The sequence below is a fragment of the Sander vitreus genome, chromosome 10 (genome assembly GCF_031162955.1).
Source record: "Sander vitreus isolate 19-12246 chromosome 10, sanVit1, whole genome shotgun sequence".
Taxonomy (NCBI): Eukaryota; Metazoa; Chordata; class Actinopteri; order Perciformes; family Percidae; genus Sander; species Sander vitreus.
The window spans coordinates 29,550,828-29,560,155 of record NC_135864.1 but is presented as its reverse complement, the minus strand read 5'-3'; positions in this window follow the sequence as shown (position 1 = coordinate 29,560,155).

Here is a 9,328-nt window from a genome sequence, read left to right as displayed (position 1 = left end):
TACTTTAATTATGCCGAAAGTGAAACTAACTAGCCGCAATCTGTAAACATAGGATTGGAGGGACAGTCTCAGCTAACGAAACCCCTAATGTTCACAAAAATTCATTAAATTCAAATCTGACACCATAGATAGCTTTATAAGACCTTGGGGTACATGTTATGTAAGTGGCGTGACGACATTCAAACTGTAAATATACGAAAGTTATGCCGAAAGTGTAGCAACGATCTTTTCCCATAGGATTAAATGGGACACATAGCCTAGCTTGCAGCTCCGGAGCTCTGCGGAGCCCCGAGGAGCCCCGAGGAGCCCCGAGCCCCGGTCGTCCAGTAACCGAGAACCGGTGACTTTAACTTCGTATGGAAGTTGCTAAAGTTGCAAGACTGTGTGGAGCTCCTAAAGTCCGACACGTCTTACTAAATTTGCAATTAGCCATAAATTTTCGTAAAACGGCCCATATTTGAGCTTTATATAGTTGATTTCTCGCTTAAAAAAGTCTCAGAAGTGAATTTAATAACGAAATAGCCCGACAAACAATGTATAACTTTGCATTGTCTGAAATATGAGACCTGCTGTCTCGTCTCCAATGTGTTTCTATGGGGTTCGCTCAAACCAATCAGCGCGCAGCTCATCTAAATATTCATGAGCATACCATATTTGGAAGAAAAGCTCTTGTTCCAAATAGAGCCATATTCACAGGGTAGTTAAGGGCCTAATAAAATAGCATTCGGGCAATTTTCAGCCCAACCAATGTTACATACCCTATTAGGAGAGTGTAAAATACCCTATATAATCATTATATCACCCCTTTAAGGAACAGATTACATTTAACTGAAATTGTAGTTTATATGATTTCACATGACAAATAAAATGATTGATTGATTGATTGAAAAGTCTGTGTCCTTATTTTTCTTGCAGTGTTTTTCAAAAAATACTTGATGGCTTCTTCACTGGCTGCTTAATTTATGTAATCCATGTTTTTCTAGTAACATAGATGTAGAGGTACAGTCTGATAACAGTACCACCCCAATCATTCATTCTGGCTGTTCAGATCTGGGTTGAGTCACAAACTGTAGCTGGGAAAATTCTAAATTGGGACAGTCTAAGCTGCAGTGCGAATATAGTCAAAAGTCTGTGTAAGTTCCCTATTTTTATATATAGTCCAGGATGTTTGTTAATGTAAAGTGTGGAGTCTGTGTTAGTTAGGGAACCGGGCCTTGTTATTTGGGCCCACTGCAGTCGGGAAGAAACTGCCCATAGCCTCTTGCCAGAGGGGAGTAACTGACAACCTATTCTACATAATTCGGAATTCATAGTGAAAGTGAAAACACACCGGGCGCATAGGCGTCACGTATAGCCCATGAAGCGTAGATACGTGCCTGATCGCGCACCTGGCCATTCATACTGGACGCATATTTCTCCGTGCCGGTCACAAAGCGATCCTTCTCCTCTCAGCTCTCGCTCTCTCTCTCTGATAGAATGAGACAGGATGAGTGGGGAAAACGGTGGTAATTGTAGCGTGTATGTGTGTTTGTATGTGTGTGTGTGTGTGTGTGTGTGTGTGTGTGTGTGTGTGTGTGTCACTCTCTCTGTCCGTCCGTCCTGCTCTCTCTCCATGTGACTGATTGCACCCCATGTTTTATTTTGAAATGTGTTTTATTTTTGTAAAATATCCGGCTGCACTGTGGTCTTCCTGTATGTGATTACCTGCCTGGCTTGACACATTCGCTAGCGTCTCGCGCAAGAAATAGAGGTGATGCCGAAACAATCGCTGCAGCGCGCGGGCTGACGCGGACGCTATGCGCACACTATGCGGTTGCTACATGCCCGGCGTGGCCTGACAGATTGGATAACATGGGCGCTGAAATGAAAATAGCTGCGCTACGTGGCTATACGCGACGCTTACGACGCCGGTGTGTTTTCACTGTTAGCCTGACTGTCTATCACATGTCCTCATTCACCCCCGCTCACTTCCGGTCTCTATCTGCCAAACTTTCTTGCCCCTACAAACCTTAGTAGCTTCCCCTAGGGGTTGAAAAAACCTACTACCACCTTTGGTATATGGTAAAAGGTGTATGGTCTTAAATATTGCAGTCAACGTGTCATCTTTTCTTGATTTTTGTCTGGGTGGGTGGTGATGTGTGGAATGGTTGTTCATGTTTCAAATTGTATGTTTTGAGTGTTTTGTTTTAATAAACAAAATAAAATTGTTAATCATAAAAAATTATTGGGAAATGGCCCAGAAAGTTTAATACGGACGTTTACTCAGAAAGAAGAGTACATGCGGCATATCCCCATTTATACAAATTATGTGGTAATACGCTGTCAGACCCACTCTCCAGCTGTCAAATTTGCATTGATAAATGTCCTATCTAACAAGGCTTTCATTTTACATGACTTTTATGGCTCCTAAAATGGACCTTTTTTTATTTGTGACTGAAACATGGCTTACCGTTGGTGACCTTACCTCACTTGGGGATCTCTGTCCTCCCAACTGCAGCTTCCTAAATTCTCTAAGGACTGCTTGTCTTGGAGTTGGCTTAGCCACCATTTTAAAAATTGTTTTAAATGGAGGTGCAACTTTAAAAAATGAATTTGAAATTTAAAATGGAATATACCCCAGTCCTGTGTGCATTGGTGTACAGACCACTTAAAATAAACAGTAACCTTCTTCTCGAGGTTTCTGATCTACGGTCTTTCATGGCTTTTTGCTCTAAAGCTATTTTTTAATGGACTTTAACATTCACATCTGTTGCCAATTTAAACCTGTGGTCAATGAGTTTTTTCTGCCTTGTGGATTCTTTTAATTTCTTTCAATCAGTTTTGAGTCAAATACATCAGAAAGCTCACACATTAGACCTTGTGTGTTCATTAGGTTTATCCGTCTCCAACCTTGAACTTGCTGATACTGGTGTCTTTGACCATCTTGTGATTGTGTTTGAATCCACATTGTCTCCTCCCCTTTCCACCCCCTTCCCAACCCCATTCCCTTGTCTGATTTATAAACTCAGCCACAGCCATAAATTTCTTAGTGAGTTATTAGTCACCTTCTTTTACTCGTCCTGCTCTGACACTCTAGACCAGGGGTCGGCAACCTTTTTGATATGAAGTGCCCTTTTCAAAATTTCTTGTTTATTAGTGTGCCATGTCAACATTAAGTTTAATTATGACATCACATCAAAATTTAATATCCAGGGAATCTGTAATTTTATTCCATAGCAACATTTGATAACATTTATTTCCCATAATCAGGACATTGTAATTATTATTATTGTATATTATAATTATGATTACAAAAACGTGGTTGTAGTATGCAGCGTCCTGATTGGTGGAAAATGCTTGCAGAAAGAAACAACTGTAAAAATGTCACTGTCAAAGAGGCTGAAGCGAAAAGTTGATGTGGAAAAGCCCAGCTTTAATGATGAATGGACTGTTAAGCAGGTCCTGTATGCCTCATTTGCAATGAAACAATGCTGTTGCAAACTAATACAACCAGCATCATCATCAACAATGAAGAACGCGAACATAACAATCGCGTCATTCACGTGCATATTAAGTAGCCACATGCATCTGTTTGCGTCTTAATACATCCATAGATTTGCCGCTCCAGCGGCGAGGATGGTTCGTTTAGCCAGCAGTTACGTTTATAAAAATGTGTCCAAATGTCAAGATTCCCGGCAAACTAAGATCAACAGTTAGACTACAAACAGACAGCTTTTGTTTTAGCTTGTTTGTAAAAATTCACTATTTGCAGAGTAGAGCTGTGTTTGCGTAAAACAGCGGTGGACTGAGCAGACTGAAATAGATTGAAATATCGCTTTCTACATGTTTATGCCTGTCTATACAGATGAGTGCATTGATAAGTATAAGACTGTCAGCAAAGCCAATGCAATGTTCCTGAGATAGCAAAACGTCTCTGGTACAGATATCCAGCAGGTGAAGATGCAAGTTCCGTGATCAAAGACAATCAACACTGTTCTGCTCATCTACCTCATGTATATTTCAATCTTACAATTACAATATTGTTATTAATATATGACCATTGCACCGAACTGCCTTGCACTATATTTATACTTATACTTAAATCTTAAATCTCGGACTATATTGATATTGCACCATTCCTTCCCTCTCTTCAATTGCTACTGTATATTTTTGTAAATTTGTAAATTCTAGTGCAGTGTTATACCATATACTACAGTACAGTACAGTATTTTTTTTATATTTCTTACTGTCATTTCTGTTTTTTATTCTTTATAGGTTAAGTGAGTGTTGTACTTGAAAGCAAAGATTAGCCGGAATCAAATTCCTTGTTTGTCTACGCAAACCTGGCCAATAAAGCTGATTCTGATTCTGATCATGCCTTGCGGCAGTTTCCAGCTGTTTCCGTAGCTCTGCAAACTTTGTCACCCACAGTGCTCAATCAGCTGCATTTCCACGTCCTGTATATCCAGCCAGTCCAACAGCGATAAATCCAGTTCATGTCCTTCAAAGCTATCGGTTTTAAGCAATGTGATAGCTTGCTTTGGTAGCATGATTTCTGGCCGTGGCGAAGACTTTGAGGGTGTTAGCTTGTTAGCTTGCTTCCCATACCTGGACATGGCACGTTTGATAGATTCAGCCTTGTCTGCTGCATCCTTGAAAGTTTTCTCATGTTTGTTCTCAAAATGGCGTTTAAAACTTGATGTTCAGCAAACATTTTCAAGACATAAAGTGCACACAGCACGGTCCTTCGGAAACACAAACCCCCACTCTTCTGTTCATGAGGGCTGGATTGCCCGAACATTAATTTGAGCTTTCTTAGCTAGCGGGCCTGCCGACATACTGCTACCGAGCCCGATCCGCCTGCAGCATTACTAGTAGCCTATTAGCCAATCAGAGCAGAGGCAGAGTAGGGTGGGTCTTTTCTGCATGCGGATGGGGATAGTTTTTATACAATCTATGGTAGGGATACAAGTCAATCAAACTACTGTAAATAACACGTTGCGCAACTGTGAACGTTGTAATTTGGTATTGATTTCAACACATCAATAACTCTCTTGCACACATATTGCCAGCATGCCATTGGTTAAGGTACCGCGTGCCCATGGTGGCTTGCGTGCCTAAAGGCCTTTTTATGGTTGACGGCGTACCCCTCTGCGTCTATGCTGGACCCTACGCTGTAGCCTGACGTGCACCTCTCGAAAAATGTAACTACACGTCGCAGCGACGCATGTCGCTCGGTCATGACTTGGTAGCGTTGCATTTCCCCTGACTCATTTCCTGGTTGTCCTTCTCCTTAAAGAACATGAAATCAAGGAGAGGGTTAGCTTTTCCTGCTACAGATTTCCCACCTTGGTCAGAAAACACAGGGGAGACACTTTGTTTCTCTCACTATGACTCTAGTCGCTACTCGCTCCAAAGATAATCGCCGTTACTCTCTCACTTCTCCCTCGCTCTATCACCCACTGTCTCTCTCATACTGTCATGTATTGGATTAGAGAGGTCACATGTCTAAAAAACAGGAAGTAACGTTAGAGTAACGTACGGGAATAGCCGGACGGCATGTGGCTGTAATAGGAGTGTTCAGACAATAAAACAAGTAAACGAAGAAGCTCCAGGTGGTGATTAAAGTCAGAATGCACTGTCTAATTCAGTATTAAGATAGGCACACAACACATACTGCATTTTTAGAGATTATTTAAAGCTCTATCAAAGCTCTGTTAAGACAACTAAGGCACAATATTATGCTGAACTAATTAACTAACAAAAATGCCCACAGACCTCAAATACCGTTCAACACAATTAACAGAATTATAAATCCTGTTGCTGCTGCTGTTGCTACCCCTGCTTCCACCACTGAAACCTGTGAGATGTTTCTGAATGTCTTCACCAACAAAATTGACAACGAAAGATCTCACATCTCAGCTCCAGACTCTGATCCCTCAGAGCCACATGATCCAGTGTCATCCTCCCAGCTGTCTGAGGTGATTTCAAACATGAATCCCATCTCCTGCCCCTTGGACATTATACCATCCCACCATTTTAAGGAAGTCTTTAACACTATCTGCCCCCTTATTTTGGCTATAATAAATAACTGCCTAACAGATGGAGTCGTGCCATTCAGTTTTTTAACATGCAACTATACAACCGTTACTAAAGAAACCCAATCTGGACCCCAATGACCATAATAACTACAGGCATATATCCAAGCTACCATTTATTTCTAATATTTTGGAAAAAGTTGTTTTCTTCCAGGTCTCCTGCTGTTTAAACTCATTCAATATCTTTGACACATTCCAATCAGGTTTCCAAACTCTGCACAGCCCAGATTCTGCTCCGCTGAATGTTTATAATGATATCCTTCTTTCTGTCGACATTGGGTCTTGTGCCATTTTAGTCCTGCTCGATCTCAATACAGCATTTGACACAATAGACCATGTCATTCTATTAAAACGTCTGCAGGGTCCAGTGTTAGAATGGTTTGCCTCCTAGGAAATTACTCTTTATCTTCTGGTCCCTTTAAATGTGGCATCCCCCAAGGTTACATTTTAGGCCCTCTTTTATCCTCATTATACATGTTTCCCATTGGCTCTACTTTTGAGAAATACAACATTTTGTATCACTGTTATGTGGATGATAGACTATCTTACAATCCAGTTACATCCAACAGCAGTGGTGGAGGAAGTACTGAATCTCAGTACTTAAGTAAAAGTACAAATAACCAGAGACATATTTACTTTAGTAAAAGTAGAAGTACCACAATGGCAACCCTACTTAAGTAAAAGTAAAAAGTACTTGATTTTAAATGTACTTTAAGTATTAAATGTAAAAGTACTTGCATAACGATTTATTCTCTTAATGTCTATATTCTAATAATAAAAAAAACAGTAGGCCTATGGGCTGTGGCATTTTAATTAAGTTAGTTTTAGGTTAATTTAATTGTGCTTACCATCTGTGGCCCAGTTTACATTCTTACTTACAATTCTGGTTATCTATCAGGGTGATCTGCATGAAGCTCGACTTTGCATTATTTATTTCCCACGGGACAGTGAATGCTGCACACATTTATCTAGCGAGAACACGCGGGCTTGGACAACAAATAAATGGCTTCACAGCTGAGGAGGACCGGGAGTGTTTTTAAGATAAATATACGGGTTGTATATTAACCTTATGTGAACGGATACTTCACATATGACCAAGCAGAGTATCGGGAGCAGCAGCAGTAATGGGAGCAGCGTTAGTACCGGGAGCGGTACGCGCCTGGCCAATAAATGCTATTGAAGGGCGGGTCTTGGCGTGGCGGTGTAGGAGCCGCTGCTGAAGGCATCCCTGCGGACTGCAAACGTGTGAGGGTCAGGAAGACTTTTTGTCAGGGGGAAAAACTGATCAGAAAATGTAACGGAACGTTGTAGAAATGTAGTGGAGTAGAAAGTATAGATAATTGCTGCAAAATGTAACAAAGTAAAAGTCAAAAGTATGCACTATTGATCTACTTAAGTAAAGTACAGATACGTGAAAAATTTACTTAAGTACAGTAACGAAGTATTTGTACTTTGTTACATTCCACCACTGTCCAACAGTGCCTGCTCTCTGAAAAAACTTTTAAACTGTCACAATAATATCAAAAGTTGGATGGCGAGAAATGTCCTTCGATTAAATGGAAACAAATCTTAAATAATCATGTTTGGCCCTTAAGGCTCTGTCACCAGCCTAACCAATGAGCTTGGGCCCCTCTCTGCAAACTTGCCTAATGAAGTCAAAAACCTAGGTGACTTCCTGGACACTTCATTGAATTTTAACAAACAAGTCAGTTGTGTTGTGAAAGGCAGCATTTTTCAGCTTAGAATCATAGCCAAATTAAAGCTGTTTTTGTCCGACCAAGACCTGGAAACAGTTATCTCTGCTTTAATCACCTCTCAGCTTGAATATTGTAATTCCCTGTATCTTGGGTTGACCCATTCCACCCTCTTGCAACTCCAAAGGGTTCAAAATGCAGCCACTAGACTTCTAACTGGAACAATGAAAAGACAACACATCACCCCTGTTCTGGCTCACTTGCATTGGCTACCAGTGAAATATATAATTGATTTTGAAAGCTTATTATTTGTTTTTAAACCCTTAAATGGACTAGCTCCACAATACATTACTGACCTGCTAGTCTATATCCTTGACGTTCCACTTCCGGGATTGCTCCGGTGCCACAGGAAATTCCGCCGGATGCATGTATTTTCCGTTTCCTTCTGCTTTTTTTGTGTTGGAATTCTAAACACCGGTGGATTCATGAGGACTATGGTTAACTGATCCTCAGATCTCAGCATGGTAAATTGACACAGCTAGCTAGCTCTGTCCAATCTGCGTTTTCTCTCAAACAACAATTTTGCAGCGGCTCCGTGCGGAGCTTAGGGCCGCCCGTGACGATTGTGATTGGTTTTAAGAAATGCCAATAAACCAGAGCACGTTCGTTCTGAAACACAGAGAGGAACCTTTTATTTTTGTTGATAAACTTAACACAAAGCTTAAAATTAAAAAGTTTTTGCAGACCTCCAGTGGTTTAACTTAAATCACATTGCTGCCGCGATATTGGGGCAATTCCAGGATTTTTTAAGTGGGGTGGCACAGTGGGGGGGGGGGACCAAGGGGGGATTTTATCAGAATGCAGCATAAAAAAATCTGCTTAGAAATATAGGAAATACTGTATTTCACTTGTTTTTATTTTCAACAAATTGTGTATCCATCAGAAAACCTTGCTGTACACAGTTTTCAGATAGTAGGAAACAGAACAAGTGCTCTGCAGTGAGTTCAATATGTTATAATACTTCTAAACTGGCCTCACCCCGGGCCCCCCCACCTCTAGACCTGCCCCTGCCGTGATGTAGTACTGTGTCAGCACACTGTGACATCACTTGTTGCCTTGCCTCAACATGCTAATGTGTACTAATGTGATGTGAGCAGGTGTGGCCAATCAAGAGCCATCATCACCCACTGATTGGCCCTCCTTCAGGTAGAGCTCATCAATGAAATCACCGATTGAGATGATTGGAAAACCTTTCAGAAATGTACAAATCAAAATTGTGGCTTGTTGGCATGCTAACATAATAACATTGGCATTTTTATATGTAATTTGTCAGTTGGTAATTTAAAAATGGTATTTTAATACTTAGCATGTATGTGTAGGCCTATACATGTTAGCAATATAGCAATATAATATGTTAGCAATAGGTTGCTATGTCAGCATTCAGAGCACTGAGGTTGATGAAAAAATGAGTGTTAGATCACGTCAAATTACTTACGTGCAGCTTCATTGTTCTGTCTTTTGTAGCAAGCATAAATATAAAATATATCGCTAAGAGAG